Source organism: Chanodichthys erythropterus, chromosome 17, assembly GCF_024489055.1.
Source record: "Chanodichthys erythropterus isolate Z2021 chromosome 17, ASM2448905v1, whole genome shotgun sequence".
In the NCBI taxonomy this organism is placed as follows: domain Eukaryota; kingdom Metazoa; phylum Chordata; class Actinopteri; order Cypriniformes; family Xenocyprididae; genus Chanodichthys; species Chanodichthys erythropterus.
In genome coordinates, this window is record NC_090237.1 from 14,951,424 (window position 1) to 14,973,345 (window position 21,922).

The 21,922-nt window shown below is 41.0% G+C and overlaps 1 pseudogene; it reads right to left on the reverse strand.

Annotated features, from left to right (window-relative positions):
• Positions 1-960: 960 nt before the first annotated feature.
• Positions 961-21,670, reverse strand: LOC137004156 (alpha-2-macroglobulin-like protein 1; annotated as a pseudogene).
• Between the last annotated feature and the right edge of the window lie 252 nt (positions 21,671-21,922).

Below are 21,922 nucleotides of genomic sequence, written 5' to 3' on the forward strand. Positions count from 1 at the left end.
AATAAATAAATGTATAAATAAATAAAAATCGAAATGAATAAATGTATAAATAAATAAAAGAAAAAAGAAATGTGGAAAAAATATATACATAAATAAGGAAATAAATGTATAAATAATTATTTATTATTATTATTATTATTTTTTTTTTTTTGCTTTTTATGTATATTTATTTACGTATTTATTTATTTTTGCTTTTTTACATTTCTTTGTATATTTCTTTGTGTATTAATTTATTTTTAATTTTGGCAGACTTGGGATTCCATAAGTAATTGAAATAAAGCTGAAATTAAATATAAAAATTAGATGAAAAACTTAAATAAAAACTAGAAATGTTGCCTTGGAAATGAACTGAAATAACTGTATGAACTAAAATTACAGCTCAAAAAAAATATAAGCTAAAAAAAATATTTTTTAAAAAAATGAAAAAAATCATTTAAAATGACAAAACGGAACATATAAAATAAAAATATTAATACATACTATTATAGTACAAGTAACACTGATGTGGACATATGGACCTTTTTCTTTTTTATGAACATATTTATCTCAAAACTAAAGTTTACTTCTCTCCAGCATGACTTTACTATATATATATATATATATATATATATATATATATATATATATATATATATATATATATATATATATATATATATATTACTATATATTAAATAATACAAGGACAAGGAATTGTATTACAAAAGACAACTGATAGGCACATGCCACTTTTTCTGGACATTTCACAATAATTATTTTATTTGCTCTTTTCACAAAGCATTTATATTTGCCATAAAGATACAGTGCATTATTGCATGTTAACAACAAACAAGGATAATATTTCTCTAAAATGATCAAGCCTATATGTGAGCAAAAGCTTAGCCTACCTACACCTCAGTCTCAATGTGCATTTACTGATAAAACACAAATGAAAAGACCTAACGGTGTATAAAATACAAGGGAACATATAAAATTAAAGCTTACAGCTTCATAATTAGCAAATTAATTTGTGTGATGATGACATCTGTTGCTTCTTCTGCAGCATCACTCCTCCTCAAGCACAGTGATTTAAATACTCTGTTTCAGACCGATCACCTGGAAACAAGATTTAAAAAAGCTGCAAAGGTGCCAAGACTTAAGTGTATAAGTAAGTAAGCACTGAGTAATTTAGTCTTACTTGTCTGGTAGTAGTCATAGACTTTTACAACTGCTGGCTTAAGGTTTTTAACTGAGAAGGTCTGTTTAATACTTAGTGTTTGGCGGAAGCCAATGTTCTTTTGAACCTGTAAAAAATATGAAACAGTTAAAAAAAAGTTTACAAGTTTTTTTGTCTGTGAGAATAATTACTTTTCTGTAATATAGTAGGATTTAAAATTGATTTAATAGTTAATTGTCATTTAATCACAAAGGTTGTCATTACATATCATTCCCACCTCTTGTAGATACACGATGACATGGTCGTCTTTGGATTCAACACGATGTGCTGCTTTCTTTAACTGTGGAAAAATATTTTTTTTAGCACAGACTAAAATATTCTGTGAAAATTTGGGGACTGACTCCCACAGACGCTGGCTTATGGTGCCTTACCTTGTCCAGGGAAGAGGGTTCTACTTGGAAACCTGACAAGAGTTTCATATCTACAATGACCATGTTTGAACTCACTTGTGTCCCGGTATATCTAATTGGAGAAAAAAATGATATAGTAATGCAATAAAGAATTAAACCTTAACACTGAATGTGTGAATAACAATCTGTCCTTACACAACGCTTATTACAACATCCAAAACTTGTCCAGTCATTTTATTACATTCTCCCATTGTCCTAGCAACGACGAATAATGTATTATATTCCATGGGAGTGGGGATATTGTAGAAAAGAGACATCTACAAGAAAGTCACATAATATTAGAACATCCTTTTAAGTCATAATCTGTTCATAAAGTTTCTTTAATCTGTTTTCACATTGGTTTGGTTTGCTTTATTTCACTAACCTGCACAGACACACAGGTCGAGCCCTTCACTTCAATGCTGTATTTGGCTGGAACGTTCTGCAGCTGCTTCTCCTGGTACAGTAACTTGTTGTCCTGATTGACCTCAAAGTGGTGAGAGTCTCCTGCTGACTGTACAGTCACTGTGCTGGAGCCGTCAGAGCTGAACACTTTGGTGGCGTACAAAGACAGAGCCTGAAGAGCCACCACTGTGTCCTGGGAAATAATGAGTTCAGTAATGTCACTTTTACTCATTCACACCAGCACATTCAACAATACTGTGTTTTACTGGAGCAGTTTGAGTAACCTGTGTGGAGGAGAATCCTCCATAGGCATTCTGCTGCTTCACAAGCCAGCTGACAATCCTGTTAGCATAGCCCAGATCAGCTGTAGTGACTGAATCTGCAGTGAGAACAGCTAGCAGCACATATGAGCTGATCTCCACTGCCAGAGAATCAGAATCATCAGCAGATGCAGACTGAGACCAGTGGAGAAGAGACCCTTAATGACAAAAGACACAAGAGTAACTCAATGAGCATGACAAAAAACAATAGTACTGTCATAAATGATGACAGAAAGTCATCAGAAACAAACCTCTTACCGTCTGAAATAGCAACCTCCCCCAGTTTCATGAAAAGATGCTGTCGAGTGTCCGTGTCTCTAGCCAGACTGAAAGTGTAGGTGAGCAGAGCAGTGGTGTAAATGTTTCGGTTATAACCATCTGTAAATGTTACATTTTAAACAAGTAGTTTTGGCTTCTTACAACAAGAAAAATGTGAAGCAAAATTGCATAAGATGTTACAGGGTTAGTTGACCCAAAAATGAAAATTCTGTCATTTATTACTTACAAAGCTTCAGGAAGCATCGGAGCATAAATTAATCAGTGTATCGAATCATGATTCAGATCTCGTGTTAACCTGCCAATGGCTGAAATCATGTGACTTTGGCGCTCCGAACAGCAGATTCGACATGCTGATTCATTTATGCTCCGATGCTTCCTGAAGCTTTGTTTTGAAATCGTCCATCACTAAATAAGTCGTTATTTTGTTATTTTTGGCGCAGCAAAAATATTCTCGTCGCTTCATAATATTAATATTGAACCACTGTACTCACATGAACTGATTTAAATATGTTTTTACTACCTTTATGGATCTTGAGAGAGGAAGTGTCATTGCTCCCTATGGAGGCCTCACGGAGCCATCGGATTTCAACTAAAATATCTTAATTTGTGTTCCGAAGATTAACGAAGGTCTTACGGGTGTGGAACGGCATGAGGGTGAGTAATTAATGACAGAATTTTAATTTTTGGGTGAACTAACCCTTTAAGACTTGTTTTCAGACGAAATGTATTACTTTATTTTAGATATTTTTTATTTCATCATTATTTTAAGCACACATCAAACAATTTTGCTCTGCTTAATGCTAACAATCTGCAGATGGAATACGAATGAAAAAATACTTTAGATATCTGTGGTGGGAAACAAGAAAAATAATGATTTTGTTTTTTGTTTTTTTTTGAGGAAAGCAATACATGTTCTAATTCATGATTAATATTAGTATTTCTAAAATAATTTGTAATTTCTTACCTTCATTCTGTTATTTAAGAGTTTTCCCTTGCTCTCATAACAACCATCTGGTCTTTGGTGTTGTACCAGCTATTGCTTTGATTTCTGAATTTTTTGGGGGTCAATAAAGATGTACTGCTGTGCTTTCCCAAATGTCCTCAGCACAAACGCAGTCAGCCTGTTTGTTGTATTCAATCGAATACATTTGGTTGTCAAAATATTATTACCTTTAGATCTGAATTGATATTCATTGCCTAGTTTTGTGCAATGGTTAATTTATGCGATAAAAACAGTTCATACCATGTATTTCCTTCTCCTTGGCCAAATGTAGAATATGATCCATACGAGCTTTCATAGTTGAGTTGCCTCTGATATCCTGTTCAGATTGGTGAGATTATTTTTCTTAAATGTGCTGAAAAAAAAATGTTGAAATGTAGTATGTAGTATGAAGTATGAAATGGCTCTGAATAGTCTCTCACCGCTCTTCAGGAAGCCGGTGGCTCTCTCTCGGATGGCTGAGGTGAGCTGCTCCGTGTTCTCCAGATACTGCAGAATGTAAATATTGGGAGAAAGAACAGCCATGTTTTGTTCTCCACAGCCGTACGGCATCCGTAATAATCCATCAAGGTTCTTCAGTGCACGACCCAATATGTCTCCTACCAGAGAACATGTGATTCATTGCACATTTCTACCTCAGAAATGTTCACAAAACAGTATTGAAGTGAAATATGATTTCAAATTTACCAAGCACTGAAACAGTGGATCTTGCTGATCACTCTATCATATTTTTGGGAAACGCCAGCTCTACTTCCTCTGAAAGGTTTTGCCCTGTAGATTGAGGCACAAAACAAATCCATACAGTTGGAAATAAATAATCCACAAAGATAAAAAGATAAATAATCCAAAGAATCTAAATCTTTTTAGTTTAAAAACAATTTACATGACATAAAAGTGCACATCCATTACCTTTGGGGCAAAGCAGCCAGTTGTGGCTGTTAGTTTTTTCGATTCCTTCAGCCTGAGAGATACAGGTTAATGTTAGCACAATAGCTTTTTATGATCTTTGGCTGCAGCGTAAAATATAAAGGTATAGTTTTAGATACAATAGTATTACGCAATGTATTTGCATAATATTGTACATAATATATTTCTACCCACATTTACACGCAAGCTTCGTGTGACCGTGTCAATGCGTCCTCTCTCTGGGACGCTCACAATCTCATTGTCACACACAGTCTGGGACGCCTCTGCCTCTGCACTGACTGTAATATTCAAGACTCCTACAACACAAGACATGTACGTGAAGATACAACAGACACAAACACTGAGAAACAATGATTCAGACTAGAAAACTCACCAAGAACAGAAGGAGTGAGGATCCATTTAAAGGTTTTTCTTCCATTAGCACATAGACAGGATGAATACTGATCATCAGAGGAGGCTTTGAGAGTGTAGTCTGAGGAAGGAGCTGGAGTCACTTTAACCTGTCAATCAACCACACATGATTAGTGGCATATTTGATATGATTTGATAAGACTGAGTGTGAAATCTCACCATGATGCACTTGGACAGATAGTTGAAGACAGTGGCCTTCAGCTCAAAGATCTCCCCACGGATGATGGAGTAAGGCAGAGAGAGCTCCAGGAAGAAGGGCTGGAAAACTGTCAGCTGAGCAGGAGGAGCCAGACCCAGACCTTCAGAGGACAGACAGAAGGCCTCCGTCTCCCAAGAAGTGATGGTGTCAGGAACCGTGACAGGAACCTGAACTGATCCAGAGTCCCTGAAGAGAAGTTTGAATTTATTATCAGGACATTTACCACAAGAGTGCCAAAAATATTTGCAAGGGGGCGGGCAGCACCTTCAGACTTTTTAACCCATCATTCACTCACCCAACTTCAACAAGTTCCCAAATCCAAGTTTCTGGGAAGAATGTGCGAAATGTTTCTACGGGTAAGAGAGGTGTGTTTTGAATTCCTGGGGCTGCTCCAAGTCCCACTTGACCAACTGACAAAAAAAAATGATGTAGTATATAATAGTATATAGGGCTGTCTTCATTTTTGCTTTTTCAAACTTAAAGCTTCTCATTTGCTGACAACATATTTATAAACTATTACAAATTTAGGAAGATGGCTGGTGCACGTTGACACATTTGTCTTCAAATGCATGTCATAAGCAGCACAAACTCACAACTCTTGCAGAGATTGAGTTTGTGTGAAGCAGCATTTACTGCAAACCGAGCCACTCTGAGACACTGAAAACATCGGATAATGGGCTGTACGCATGTAAAATGAAAACAGTGTCACTCAGCGAGCAAGACTATGTATTTAAGTAATACATTGGTGCAGGGATGACATCAAAACCTGGAAGACTAATTCGGCAGTGGTTCCCTTGAGATTTTCCGTTGGGCTTTATATGGGATTTTTCTGTGGTAAACATACATTGACGATACTTACATTTTGCTCTACACCATATATATTACACACACTCACACCCCAAACATTGTTAATTAGTTACATTTAGAAACAAACTTTTTTAAAAAAAATAAACATAACAGCTTCAAAATATGCTTTATTTACAGTGGCATGCGGAAGTTTGGGAACCCCTTGCAGAATCTGTGAAAATGTGAATAATTTTATCAATATAAGAGAGATATCATACAAAATGCATGTTATTTTTTATTTAGTACTGTCCTGAGTAAGATATTTTACAAAAATATACTCCACAAGACAAAACAAATAGGTGAATTTATTAAAATGACCCCGTTCAAAAGTTTGGGAACCATTGGTTCTTAATACTGTGTGTCATTACCTGGATGATCCACGGCTGTTTTTTTGATTTGTGATGGTTCTTCATGAGTCTCTTGTTTGTTCTGAACAGTTAAACTGAGCTCTGTTCTTCAGAAAAATCTACAGGTCCTCCAGATTCTTCAGTTTTCTTGCATCTTTTGCTTATTTGAAACCTTTACAGCAGTGACTATGATTTTGAGATCCGTCTTTTCACACTGAGGACAACTGAGGGACTGAAACTCAACTATTAAAAAAAGTTTCAAACATTCACTGATGCTCCAGAAGGAAACAAGATGCATTAAGAGATGGGGGGTGAAAACTTTTAGAATTTGAATATCAAGGTAAATTGTACTTAATTTGTCTTCTGGGAAACATTTAAGTGTCTGAATCTGTTGCTTCTGAAGGGCAGTACTAAATGAAAAAAAAAAAAAAAAAAAAAATATATATATATATATATATATATATATATATATATATATATATATATATATATATATATATATATATATATATTATTTTTTTTTAAACAAAATAAGAAAAAATTGGACATCTTTATCCTGTTCAAAAGTTTTCACCCCCGGCTCTTGTTTCTTTCTGGAGCATCAGTGAATGTTTGAACCTTTTTGAATAGTTGAGTTTGAGTCCCTCAGTTGTCTTAAGTCTGAAAAGAAGGATCTCAAAATCATTCAGTCACTGCTGTAAAGGGTTCAAATATGCAAAAGATGCTTGAAAACGGATGAATCTGCAGAACCTGGAGGAATTTTCTGAAGAACAGAGTTCAGTTTAACTGTTCAGAACAAACAAGCGACTCATGAACAACCATCACAAAACAAAAAAACTGTCGTAGATCATCCAGGTAACCACACACAGTATTAAGAATCAGTGGTTCACAAACTTATGAACGGGGTCATTTTAATAAATTCAGCTATTTTTTTGTCTTGTGGATTATATAAACATATTTTTTGTAAAATATCTTACTCAGGACAGTACTAATTAAAAAATAACATGCATTTTGTATGATCTCTCTTATTTTGATCAAATTATTCACATTTTCACAGATCCTGCAAGGGGTTCCCACACTTTCGCATGCCACTGTATATACGTTTTTGATCTGTTTTTTTTTTTTTTTACTTCCAAAACATCCAATTATGGTCCACTTATGCTTACCACATGTTTACAAAAATCTTGAGGGAACCACTGGCAAATTATAAAGGCAAGCATTTTGCAATTTCACTAATTGTTTAAGGTAATTTCGAGATTCACATGGGTCATACTCACATGCCTGAACTCCCATGACTCCAATTCTTCCAGCTCCTCCCGGAATTCCTCCAGGAATTCCTCCAGCTCCTCCAATTCCTCCAACTCCTGCTCCCAATGGACCTATTGAACCCATATCTCCAACTCCAGCTCTAGCTGAATACCCATATCCTGGGAAAACACCCATCCCTGGGTGTAAACCAATGGGACCATATCCTGGAATTCAGCAGGACATTTACTATCACAGTTTATTTTTACAACATGTCCACAGTGTGTATATATATATATATATATATATATATATATATATATATATATATATATATATATATATAGAGAGAGAGAGAGAGAGAGAGAGAGAAAATAAACAGATGTCTGACCTCCACCATCCACTCTAAGATAAAATACATCTCTGAATTTAATACAAGATGGCATTTTAATAATCAAATTTGTTGCCACCTTCAATCCCATGTTCTTGTCCAAATGAGTGCAAAAAGGGAAGAAACAAAGTCTGTTACTTAGTATTTCAGCAGCAACTAACTGCATTTTTTTGTCCCAAAACATTAATCACAATAAGCCTTTAAAAAAACACACAAACCTTAAACCCAAACAATTTTAAATACTTACCCGGAAAACCTCATAGACAGCATCTGCTTTACTCTGTGAAGGGTAAGTGATAGGGAGAGGATAGGACTGTATACTTGGTCCAAGAGACTGAGGACTTCTTATGGATCTGATATTAAAGCATTCCTCTTGATCTTCAATGTCAAATGAAAAAACACTGTCTGGCAACATGCTGAAAACCCGCAGAAGGTTGGAATAAATACAGTAATTTGGAAAATTGACACTGAAGAAATTGAAGACGGGTCTGAAACATATTACTTTGTCAAAGTCCAGGCGTTTATTTTCCTCCAGGATCAGGACGCTCTGATCTACAGCACTGAGGCCACACAATGAACCAGGCAGAGCTGAGAGCTGAAGAGTGTTTTCTTCACCTGGAACAGCCGTAGTAGGAGAAAACTGCAGAGACACCTGTGACATACAGTGGTCCAGTCTTTAATTTCAAAACAAAAGTATTTCAACCAATTATTACTAATCACTATCACTAATTATTACACTGCTATCAGTGAATAATCTGATATGGCATTCAGTGGTCTCATATTTCCGAATATTCGCTGCCATCTTTGGCAACGCTGTATATCAATTCACTCATCCTCGTAACTGAAACCATTGTCTCTCTCAAAATCGGGTCTCCATCAACCATTAATAGTCATACTAAGTACACACAAACAACTACATTAATTTAAATACTGTATGTATATAATTGCATGCTATATATATATATATATATATATATATATATATATATATATATATATATATATATATATATATATATAATAAAACAAATAGGACTTAATATACTTTCTTACGCTTAATAAACTGTTCATGATAATCATCATCAGCATCATGATAATAAACAACTAATTGACAATCACTATTATTATTACAGCGAAACTGTTGCAGTGTTCGTCTTGTTGCTGATTATTTCATACACTGTAATGGACAAACAAAAGATAATATACAGATCAAATTATAGAAGTATTTCAACATTTCATGCACATACATATATATTTTTTTTGGTGAGTAGCTGTGCAATAACTGGCATAATCTGTACAGTTGACTGGTCATTATAATCAAATAATCCTGAGCAGAGCAGAGACTGTACATCATCTCTTACATGTATGCAATCACCATATTGTTATGAACTCAGCAAGCACACCTTGTTTTCAAGACATTTCTCAATTTGAAATGTTCTGGAAACAGCTAGTACATTCTCACTGGGCGGCACACAGTATGCAAGAAACTCCATCTTAGGAGCCATCTTGGTGCGAACAAGGACTTTGAACATCACTTCTCCCTCCACCACTCCATCAGCACCTTTTACTTCAACTTTCTCATACCCATGGTGGACTATCTTTTCTCTGGATAAAACCTGAAAAAAATGAAGAAAAAAAAAAGTGACCAAAATAACTGTATGGGGAAAAAAAATGTCTGTGATGTGTTTTGCTTCATTTCTGCACCCACCAGGTAGACTATGGTAACATAACCACTTTCAACAGTCTCTCCAGCAATAGTGTACTGAACGGTTACTGGAATCTCCATATCACACTTCAGAGGTTCCTCTAGATCCTTTATAGCCAGTTGACTCATTTTTGTTGGGCTTTCTTTGGGTTTTATTTGCAGAGTTTTGTGCACAGATTCAAAATTAAATGGAAAACCAAGCTGACTGCCTAGTGAAGGATATGCCTGTCACGAACAGATCAAGGAACACATGGTCAGAGAAACCAGCTGCAACTGACTAAAATGCAGACCTGATTAAATATGATACCAAATTACCAGAGCAAATCCTTAAATGGTTAGTTAACCCAAAAATGAAAATTCTGTCATTTACTCATCATCATGTCTTTCAACAACCATAATAACATTCGTTCATTTTTGGAACATAAATTAAGATATTTTGATAAAATCCGATGGCTCAGTGAGGCTTCCATTGCCAGCAAGATCATTAACACTTTCAGATGCCCAGAAAGCTACTAAAGACATATTTAAAACAGTTCATGCGATTACAGCGGTTCAACCCTAATGTTATGAAGCGACGAGAATACTTTTTATGCACCAAAAAAAACAAAATAATGACTTTATTCAACAACATGTACTGATGGGCGATTTCAAAACACATTGCATCATAAAGCTTTCAATCTTTGCAAATCTTTTGTTTTGAATCAGTGGTTTGGAGCGTGTGTCAAACTGCCAAAGCAGGTGTGGAACGAAATAAGGGTGAGCAATTAATGACAGAATTTTAATTTTTGGGTGAACTAACCCTTTAAACAAAGCATTTATTTCAGGGGTACAATGCTTAAATTCATGCATACTGTAGGTTGTTTTGAATGGAGAGCATCTGCAAAGCGGAACAGAACTAACATACACATGATGAATATATATAAAAAGCTCACCGATATGGAAAAAGGTGCACTATTTGCAAGGGATGTATCAATGGTGAAATTGGCCATGCCACTGATGTCTGTCATAAGTTCTTGAGGTGTGAAGATGTTGCAATGAAAGTTGTGATGAACAAAAATCTTAAAGTTAGAAACTGGGGTCCCATCGGAGAACTCAACTTTAACCTGGTGGAAAAAGAAATTCATCAAGGACATACAGTACTCAGTGAAAACAGATATATATTACTAAATAATAAAAAAGCAAACGATAATAGTCAAAATATTTAGAAACAATATTAGTTAAAGCTGCAAGCAGCAATGAAAGGGTCTTCACACCCGTGCCACCGCCACACAGTGGCTTTAGGAAAACAGAACACAGTGGGCAATATGCATTTAAATATATAAATATAGGAGGACTACTTCAGTCATATGTATTTGCCACAGGACTTTTCTCAAACATGTGAAGTTTGGGGCAAATTGGACATTGTATCCCTGAGTTACAACAACTTCCTGTTTCGTGACGAAACATCTAATTTTGTCTGGCTGCCACGGACACACCCTTCAGTGAAAACTCAAGATCTTCACAATTTAACGTCACAAAGGCCTTTAGATTAGACTGACCAACTATGATGCTTATCTGATAAAATCTCTGGAAGGAGTTTGTTGAAGTACAACGTCTGGAAATAGGAAAAACTGCAAAACATTTTGTAGAGAAAAATCGGTGCTCGGGCCCTAATAACTAATTCCATGTCATCTTCACAAATGTATGCAGGGATTTAAACTTTATAAATTAATATTAATAGTAGTATGGTTATGCATGTGCATATTCACCCATAACCACCACCCATTTTATTAAAATGCAGTAATATTTAATTTAAGTAATAAAATGCAATCAGTCATGTTAAATTAGAATTAAATTGAATTGAATAGTGCACCTTTGCCTGTATAACTGATCCATCCTCAAAGAACTCTGGCAGGTCAATAAATTTTAAGCTACCAATATTATAGGACAAAAACACTTTTTCAGTCCTTTCCATTGAGATGTCTGAAAAAAAAAAAGGTGAAATCTTTGGCACAACTCATCAAGCAAGCACAATTAGATTAGTTTTCATGTCTGTTACAGTACACACCTGTCCCCTCCTCAGTTACTGATGCAGTGAACTCAAGAAACTGTGGCATGTTATACATATAATTTTCAGATTTTTGGACAAAGACTGACATGGGGAACTTCTGAGAGACACACCCGGTCTCATTCAGCTAGAAAAAATTATTTTATTCAGAAATAATAGCAGTTATTATTATTATTTTTTTTATTTTAATGGAATATTTAGTCATACTTACTATTGCTGAACTATTAACACAGAGTGGAGTCCTATACTGAGGGTTATAGTAATAGTTGTAACTCATTGGCAAGGGACTGCAGAGTCCCATCTTCACACTACCCTCAACAGGCCGTCCATGGGTGTATCTGGTGAAGATATAACCAATCAGTGAATCAATCATTCTGCTTAACGTGTTTATGTTTAATGTTCGCATCAGATGTTCAGATCGCCTCACCTCCCAAATACCCTCAGGTTTACTTCTTGTTTATTCGCTTTCACTGTCTTTGCCTTTTCTAATATCACTTCGAATTTCGGTAGAACTGAACCACAAAGGAAATAGTGATGTTAGCATTTGTATTTTTGCAAATGAGAAACAAAAACAAGAAAAACAAGAAAAATGACTCAAGGTAATAAAAATAAAGGTTCTTTATTGGCATCTATGGTTCCATGAAGAACCTTTAACCTATTCATGGAACCTTTCTATTGCACAAAAAATAATTCTTTAGATTATTAAATAGTTTGAGAAAGGGATAGCTACATTGAATTGCTACAACAGAAACTAACCCCTAACCCTACCCCGCACCCTGACAGACAGTTCTTTACCAATGATAAAGACCTTTCAGCATGCCCCAACCTTTCGACACACCCAATACTCCAACCTGCAGATACCCACACTTGAATTGTTCTTCACACTAACTCTTTTATGAATGGCTTACTGAAAGGTTCTTTTTGGAACCCAAAATGGTTCTTCTATGGCACCGCTGTGAATCCCCCTTTCTTTTTAAAGGATTAGTTCACTTTCAAATTAAAATTTCCTGATAATTTACTCACCCTCATGTCATTCAAGATGTTCATGTCTTTCTTTCTTCAGTCGAAAATAAATTAAGGTTTTTGACAGGGGCGCAGGAGACATTTTCAAAGGGTTATTATTGGGTTAATTATAAGGGTTGTTATTGTTATGACCACGGATGGTGCACATGTGTCTTTCCGCGCTCATGGGCAAAGGAGTTTCTTTGAAAGGCTCACGCGCGAGACTGAGCGGAGTGCGGGAAATTAAGTAAACCAGGGCCCTACATTGTGGAACGCGGGGGCACCGCGATGCGACCGCAAAGGGCACTTTCACTTTCGATCAAAGTGCATGCCACTGATCAGCTTTGTAAATGCAGTATTACAGTATACACATGCCAATTAAACGTGCAGGTCTCCTCTTGTGCGTCCTCCTCACTGTGTCGCCGGTCGAGGCAATAACTTTCGTTTCGCTTTTAGATATCTCTTTTATAGATGCCATCAATGCTTTTAACTTTCTAGATGTAATGACCTAAATCAAAACAGTCCATAAACTACAAATCCTCACGAAAACTTCAGTCAAGCCAGCTCACGCGTCAACCTGAGAGATCAGCCTCCTTACCTTAAAGTGTCAAATTTCTAAATGGACGGTTTGGCTTGATTGACAAACGCTAACATTCGGCCACCATTGACCTGTATTAAAACGTTAGCACGCTGTGATCGATTGCTTGGAGATCGCGTGTTTCTCCGTTCGAGAGCGCATTTCCTCTTCTTCACATCTGCGACAAAACAGTTGATTATTTACGAACAAAAGCTCTCAGAAATGTGAAAATGGTCTCATTTGAAAGAAAATATCCTAAGCTAAAAGGTGATATATTGTGACTGATTGAAGCAGCCCTTATCAAAATTGCGGGGGTCGATTTCTGTCTTTCAAAACTGCGGGGGTCCTGACCCCCCTGTCTCCCGTGCCAACGGCGCGCTTGGTTTTTGATGAAAACATTCCAGGATTATTCTCCTTATAGTGGACTTCAATGGCCTCCAAACTGCTGAAGGTCAAAATTACAGTTTCAGTGCAGCTTCAAAGGGCTTTAAATGATCCTGAGGAAGAAGGGTCTTATAGCGAAATATTCACTCATTTTCTAAATTTTTTTTTAAAATTATATACGTTTTAACCACAAACACTCGTCTTGAACTAGCTCTCTTCTTCTTCTCTATTAGAATTCTGGCAGTGTAGACGCTACTAAGTGTATTACTGCCCTCCACAGGTCAAAGTTTAAACTAATTGTTATATAATTGCATGTTACGGTTAGTTATGTTTATATGGTTATTGTTTGTGTTTTTACTTGATTTTGATTGTTTTTTTCTTTCTGTCCTTTTAAAAAGGGGTTTGGCCGCTGACCGTTGATGCCTCCCGTCGGAAATAAAAAGGGCGAGGTCGCATCTGTTTCCGTCGGGGACTGGTTTGGGCTGGGCTGTGCTGAGTTTGTTTGCCTCATGAAATGTTTGTGTAGCCCAAACGTATGCCTGTTTTGTTATCCCCCACATTGTATATTTGTTTTATTTTTGATTATCTTGTATATCCTTTTGTATTCTGTTTCTTACTTGATTTAAGTAACCGTGCGCTTTGTTCACCAGCCTGGCCAGGTAAGACGGAGAGCAGGATACTATGTCACATGACTTACATTGCGTTTCACGTAGGCTATTTTCTATGTATTAGGTCGTTTAGGAGTGTTGCCACCCGCTGTAAGTTTTGTTTGGTTTAGTTAGTACAGTTAAGTTAAGGCGTGCAAATGGCACGCAGAAGATGTTATTTTGGTTATTGTTTTTTGAAGAGTCTAGGTTAGATTTAAAGTCCTTAGTTAGAAGGTTTTTGTTTTATTCTGTTCTTTGATTTGGCAACACTCGTGCTCTCCATTGGTTTGTTTGGTGAGTTTGTGGTAAGTTCTTTCTTTTTATTTTGGTTATTGTTAATTGTAAATACATATATTTTTGTATATATTGTGACGCGTGTCCCGAGCTCTCATCAGCGTCGCCCTGGAAACTGAGCGGGCACACCTGCACCTGCTCATCACGGGCTGAGCGGCTACACCTGCGTCACATCAAACGCTGCTCATTTAAACCCTGTAAGCGAACACAGAGGTGAGAGATGTCTCCGCAAGACTCGGCTAACCCTTTCTTTCATTGTGCCTACAGAGAGCAGCGTGTGACCGCGAGCCCCAACACCCACAGGAGAGCACGGACCCACACTGCACCAACGCACCCAAAAACAAGGAAGCTGAGCACCGAGCACCAAGCCACCTCACGACAAGGCCATTTCACCACCCTTTACTTGAATAAAAACCACCCTTCGGGGAACTTACCCTCCATCCTCGACTTGTGTCCTACTTCACCCCGCCACACTGGTGGAGAATGCGGGCATTACAGTGAAGAGGACATGGACGACCCCTCCTCACACGGCGTTCTATTATTGAACTCGTTTGCTTTGGTTTTTTTATTTTTCCCATGAGCATCCGCCAGCAGCAAATTCTGAAACACATGGCCTCCCGGCAGGGGGAATCCGACCATGAGCTGGCCATGCTCCGTCTCGCCACAGCCTCGCGAACTCCTCCACCTGACCCCCGTGTCCAGGCAACGCAGCTATTACCCAGGATGACGGCACACGATGACGTAACAATGTATCTCCAGATGTTCGAGACTGTGGCCATGCGGGAGGCGTGGCCCGAGGAGGAATGGGCACGCATCGTGGCCCCACTGCTCACGGGAGAGGCTCAGCAAGTGTACTCCGCGCTTCCCCCGGAATAAAGTACCTCCTACGAGGTCTTACGGAAGGAGATCCTGGGCCGAATGGGGCTGTCTCTGATCAGCGCTGCCCAGCTATTCAACGAGTGGACCTTCGACCCGCGGCAGCCGGCCCGGGTTCAACCCGCTAGCCTCTCCCGACTGGCCCAACACTGGTTGCTGGCTGGGGGTCCCACCGTACACCAGGTAGCAGAGCACGTTGTGGTCGACCGCCTCCTGCGTGCCCTTCCCCGTCCGCTACGGCAGGCAGCCGGTATGCGGAACCCAGCCAACGTGGACGAACTGGTCGAGGCCATAGAGCTGGCGGAGGCCACCCAACACCGGGAGGTAGGGGAGAGAGCGCCACCATTTCCCCGAAGGGTGGTCTAGGAGCGGCGCGCGCCGGAGGGCACCCAGCGACCGATGAGCAGGCCGGCGGTTCCCGGCCCACAGGATGAGCCCATGCCCACAGAAGCACCCCGCTCCCCAGGACGACCTTGGCTGGCAGGCTGCGCTGTTCACACAGAGAACGCACCGCGGGCGGAGGTGAAAGTAAACGGCCGCCCGTTCCTCGCCCTTCTAGACTCTGGCAGTGCGGTCAGCCTGGTCAAAACATCGATCCTACCCCCGCGGGCCGAAGCCAAGACTAAGCTCCCCATTACCTGTGTGCACGGCGACACCAGAGAAGTGCCGGCGTGGTGGGTTACCATCGCTGCGTCAATCGGCGCATGGCCAGTAGACGTCAGGCTCATCAGGGATCTACCAGTGCCGGTCCTTCTCAAAAGAGACTGGCCAGGGTTCGACCGCCTACTCGCCGCTGTTACTCAGCCTGCCAGCCTGGCCGGGAACCGCCCAACACGGAAGCCCGGCAGGAAAGCCCGACGTCGTCCCGTGCTGCTGGCCTCCGACAGCCCCAGAGGCGGTGAGTCACCCGTCCCCCTCATAACCTCTATTTTGATTTGTTCCAGCAGGTGACTGGAGCCAGGGGTTTCTCCAAGGAGCAGCACGAGGACGATCGCCTTAAGCACTGTTGGGCTCAGGTGAGGGTTGCGGAAGGAAAGGAGCTTCAGCCAGCATCCCACCCAATGCCACATTTTATCGTGGACAATGGCCTGCTTTACTGTGTCGCCCAGCGGAGGGGGGAGGAGAAAACCCTGCTGGTGGTCCCGCGCAGCAAGACGGAGGAAGTAATCGAAATTGCACATGCCCATCCGATGGCAGGTCACCTGGGGGCCCAAAACACGATCCAGCGCCTGCCCAACGTGCCAACGGACGTCACCTCGGACGCCTCCCCCCAGCCCGCTGATACCGCTGCCCATCATAGAGGTACCCTTCAAACAGATTGGGATGGACTTTGTGGGGCCACTGCCGAAGTCCGCCCGGGGGCATGAACACATCCTCATCATCGTGGATTATGCCACCCGTTACCCTGAGGCCGTTCCCCTCCGTAAAGCCACCACGAAGGCGATATCCCAGGAGCTGTTCCTCCTCTTCAGCCGGGTTGGCATCCCCTCCCAGATCCTGACTGACCAGGGTACCCCGTTCATGTCCCGAATGATGGCGGATGTCTGTAAACTCCTGAAGGTCCAACAGCTCCGCACCACAGTGCACTACCCCCAGACCGACGGGCTCGTCGAACGCTTTAACCAGACCCTCAAACAGATGTTGCACCGGGTGGCGACCGAAGATAAGCGGGACTGGGACCAAATGCTCCCCTACGTACTCTTTGGGGTTCGAGTGATCCCTCTGGCCTCCACCGGCTTTACTCCATTCGAGCTGCTCTTCGGCCGCCAAAACCCCGCGGTCTGCTGGACGTTGCCCGAGAGGCCTGGGAACAACAACCGGCGGTACACCGGACCACCATCGAACATGTGCGCGAGATGAGGGAGCGAATTGACCGAGTTATACCCATCGTTCAGGGAACACCTCGTCAAGGTGCAACAGGCGCAGCAACGACATTACAACCGGGCGACCTAACTGCGGGAGTTCCAGCGAGGAGACCATGTCCTGGTGCTGGTTCCCATGGCCGCATGCAAGTTCTTGGCTACCTGGCAAGGTCCCTACACCGTCACAGAAAAGGTCGGTCCCGTCACGTACCGTGTGCGGCAACCAGGTAGAAGGAAGGAGGATCAGCTCTACCACCTCAATCTTATGAAGCGCTGGGTCGGGACCAGGCCCCAGCTCTTGGCCTACACCAGCTCGACTAACGTGGTTGTTGATATGGATCCCCAACTCTCCGCCGCCCAGAAGTCGGAGCTGCAACACCTGGTCAGTCAGTTTTCGGATGTGTTCTCCCCCCAGCCTGGGTGGACCCACATCTTGGAGCATGACGTCCGCACAACCCCGGGGACCATCGTCCGGCAGCGGCCCTATCGTGTCCCGGAGGCTCGGCGACACACCATCGAGGATGAGGTACAGGAGATGCTGAGGTTAGGGGTAATTGAACCATCACGCAGCCCCTGGTCCAGCCCCATCGTCATGGTTCCGAAGCCCGACGGCACCCTCCGCTTGTGTAAAGACTTCCGTCGCCTAAACGAAGTCTCAGAATTTGACTGTTACCCAATGCCCCGCATGAACGAGTAGTTGGACCGTTTGGGAAGGGCCTGGTTCATCTCCACTCTCGACCTTACCAAGGGCTACTGGCAGGTCCCCTTGACGGAACAGGCCAAACCAAAGACGGGCTTCTCTACCCCAAGTGGCCACTGGCAGTACCGGGTCCTTCCCTTCGGCCTACACGGGGCCCCGGCCACCTTCCAACGGATAATGGATGTCCTCCTCTGGCCACACCAGGCATATGCGGTGGCCTATCTCGACGACGTCATCATTCATTCAGAGACTTGGGAGGACCATCTAGAGCGGCTGTGGAGGGTGCTAACAGAACTACGTGGGGCTGGCCTGTCCACCAACCCCCGGAAGTGTCACCTGGCCCTCGCCGAGGCAAAATACTTGGGGTATCAGGTGGGTCTCGTCCTCATTAAACCTCAAGAGAAGAAGGTGGCAGCTATCCTCTCCGCGCTGCGGCCCACCTCCAAGACACAAGTACGGGCCTTTTTGGGGTTGGCGGGGTATTACCGCTGCTTTATCCCTAACTTCTCCTCCTTAGCTTCTCCCCTGAAAGACCTGACCAGGTAGGGGCAGCCGGAGAAGGTCCCGTGGACCCCCGAGACGGAAACGGCATTCCACCTGATAAAGGCAGCCCTCACGACGGATCAGTCCTCCGAGCCCCCGACTTCAACTGCCCCTTCCTGCTGCAGACGGATGCCTCAGACACCGGGTTGGGAGCCGTCCTATCGCAGGGCCACGACGGTGAGGAACACCCGGTCATGTTCATAAGCCGAAAGCTGACCCCTGCGCAACAATGATACGCCACGGTAGAGAGGGATGCGTTGGCCGTCAAGTGGGCAGTCCTGGAGCTCAGGTACTACCTCCTCGGCCGCCACTTCGACCTCGTAACCGACCACGCTCCCCTACAGTGGATGGCCCGAGCCAAGGAGAAGATTGCCAGGGTGACGCGGTGTTTCTCCAGGACTTCAATTTCGCCATGCAACACCGAGCGGCCAACGCAAACGCCGACGGACTCGGGGGGGGGGGGGGGGGAGTGTGACGCGTGTCCCGAGCTCTCATCAGCGTCGCCCTGGAAACTGAGCGGGCACACCTGCACCTGCTCATCACGGGCTAAGCGGCCATACCTGCGTCCCATCAAGCGCTGCTCATTTAAACCCTGTAAGCGAACACAGAGGTGAGAGATGTTTCCGCAAGACTCGGCTAACCCTTTCTTTCATTGTGCCTACAGAGAGCAGTGTGTGACCGCCAGCCCCAACACCCACAGGAGAGCACGGACCCACACTGCACCAGCGCACCCAAAACAAGGAAGCTGAGCACCGAGCACCAAGCCACTTCACGACAAGGCCATTTCACCACCCTTTACTTGAATAAAAACCACCCTTTGGGGAACTTACCCTCCATCCTCGACTCGTGTCCTACTTCACCCCGCCACAATATTTAAAATTTTTCCTTTGTTCTACTGGTTGGGGGGTAAATTGAATAAATATTCTCTGCTTGAACCTCTGTCCTCCTCTTCACTACATGCCCAGTTTGATTTTGATTTAATGTCCCTAGTCAACGTGAAATGTTTTTGGGTCGTAACTAGCATATTTTATATAACAATTTAGTTCCTTATTCCTCATCTGGGATTGTGTAGAACGCTTTAAAGCTGCACTGAAACTGTAATTTTGACCTTCAACCATTTGGAGGCCTTTGAAGTCCAATATATAGAGAATAATCCTAAATGTTTTTCATCAAAAACCTTAATTTCTTTTCGACTGAAGAAAGAAAGACATTGACATCTTGGATGACATGGGGGTGAGTAAATTATCAGGAAATTTTAATTTGAAGGTGAACTAATCCTTTAAGGGCACACTCTAAAAAGTTTGGTAGTACTCACCATACTCTTTAACATGAAAATATTCTTTAACGGTTGTTTTGCTGGTCTCAACAGACAGCTCATATAAACCAACAGATGCCTCTGGATTCAGCACATGAGAAAGTTGCAGAATCTTGCCATGGGTGGATGTAGCATTAATCCATTGATTGATTCTGTTTCTTCGATTGTCCTATTTTTATGAGAAGGCATTGGCATAGCAATAACAGGAATATTTAGGCACCAAAAAATGTTAGTGAAAGGGGGAAAACAAGAAATGAAGTTTACCTGCACTGCTATGAGTTTGTACTGTGGGTGTAAATCGAAAACAGTAGTTCAGGTTTGTATAACACTATGAAAACACTGGATAGAAATAATTGATTTTCAACATATAAGTCTGTTTAATCTGAGGTACAATTCCACACTTACACAATATATTAGTGTAAACAGTGTAAACATAGGCACACATGACCAATAAGGTCGGCTGAAAGCTGAACCAAGGTCATGCCTTCTTTACTCACAACTAATATTACATTTTGAATGCAAAAATTAAATTGCAACCTACTGTTTCATCAACTGGTTTTAAGTTTTGGTCCATTGTGAAAATCCTGAAATGGACTGAATGAGGAAGACATATTAAGATCTGCATAAAAGCAGCTAGCGAACACTGCAGCTAAATATAGAGTGAAAATACCTGTTTGTCCAGGATTGTACATTTGTTTATCTGTTCGAATTATTGTCAATGGATTATATGATATAAATTTGACTTTTCTTTTTTCAATCAGATGAGTTTTTTTCCCTTGAACTTCCACTTGGATCACTTGCACTGAATTAGATTCAGGAGCCTGTTGAACACATTGCATTACAAATCTTTTCCAGAGAGCAAATATTCTGAACTTAAACCTGAAAATATTCTTTAATTGTTGTTTTTGGAAGTCTTGATAGATCATATTCTATTCTATATTACAAATGAAAAGATGCTCAGATTTGATTAACAAATACATTTTTTTTTTTTTAAATCAAAATAAGTATCTTTTAAGATAATGAATATGCTGTTTTAGCGACAGGCCTGGAAGTCAAGGCAGCGGTGGAATTCTTTCTCAGTTCTCTCATGTAGAAGGGTTCTGTTCTGGTCATTGTCAACTAGAGAAATGGTCAGCTGTAGATTTTCTTCTGGTTTTAGAAGGCTCACACATAGTTTAGCCTCTGAGCCTGATCTTATAATGCCTGGAAATGTCACCATGAACAACCTGCAAGAAGAAATAGTATGTGCTTAATAACCCCCTTTTTATGCATTAACGGGCAAACTAATGATTTCATAGTTACGTTACTCTGAGATAGAGAACACTATACAAACACACGAAAGGACTTTCAAATACAAACTACATAAAAAAAGGTTCTAACACTTACGGCTCAGACGTTCCTTGATAGACACAAAGCAATAAAACGCAAGTTATAAATATTCCTCTTTTGATTGACACAATAAAAAAAGTCATCGTAAATGGATGAGAAAACTGTTTACAAGCAGCATCAAGCAATGTCTAAACCTTTTCCAAACACTTTTTGTTTGACTGAAAATGACCTCAGTGATGGTTAACTGTTTAGTATGGGGAAATGCAGGACAGCTGGATTAATTATTAAACAACAACAACAACTGTTAATATTTGTGATGCTTTGATAAAGGACAATTAAAAATTACATTTTATAATTTAGCATGTGAAGCGTGAAACATGCATTAATACAGTGGTTCTCAACTGTTTTGGCCATGGGACCCACATTTTCTAATGGTCATTAACCTGCAACCTTTTTTTTTTTTTTTTTTTTTTTTTTTTTTTTTTTGGAATTTGACCCAATTACAAAAAAAAATCTATAAAATATTCTATATGGATTTTGGTAAAGTCTTAATAATATAATGACACATGCAAGTAGCTTATGATGATTACATGTAAAGCCACAATATCAGCTTTGACAATACAGTGTCGAGGTTTCTGACCGATGGCGGGGGCGGATTTTGGGGGG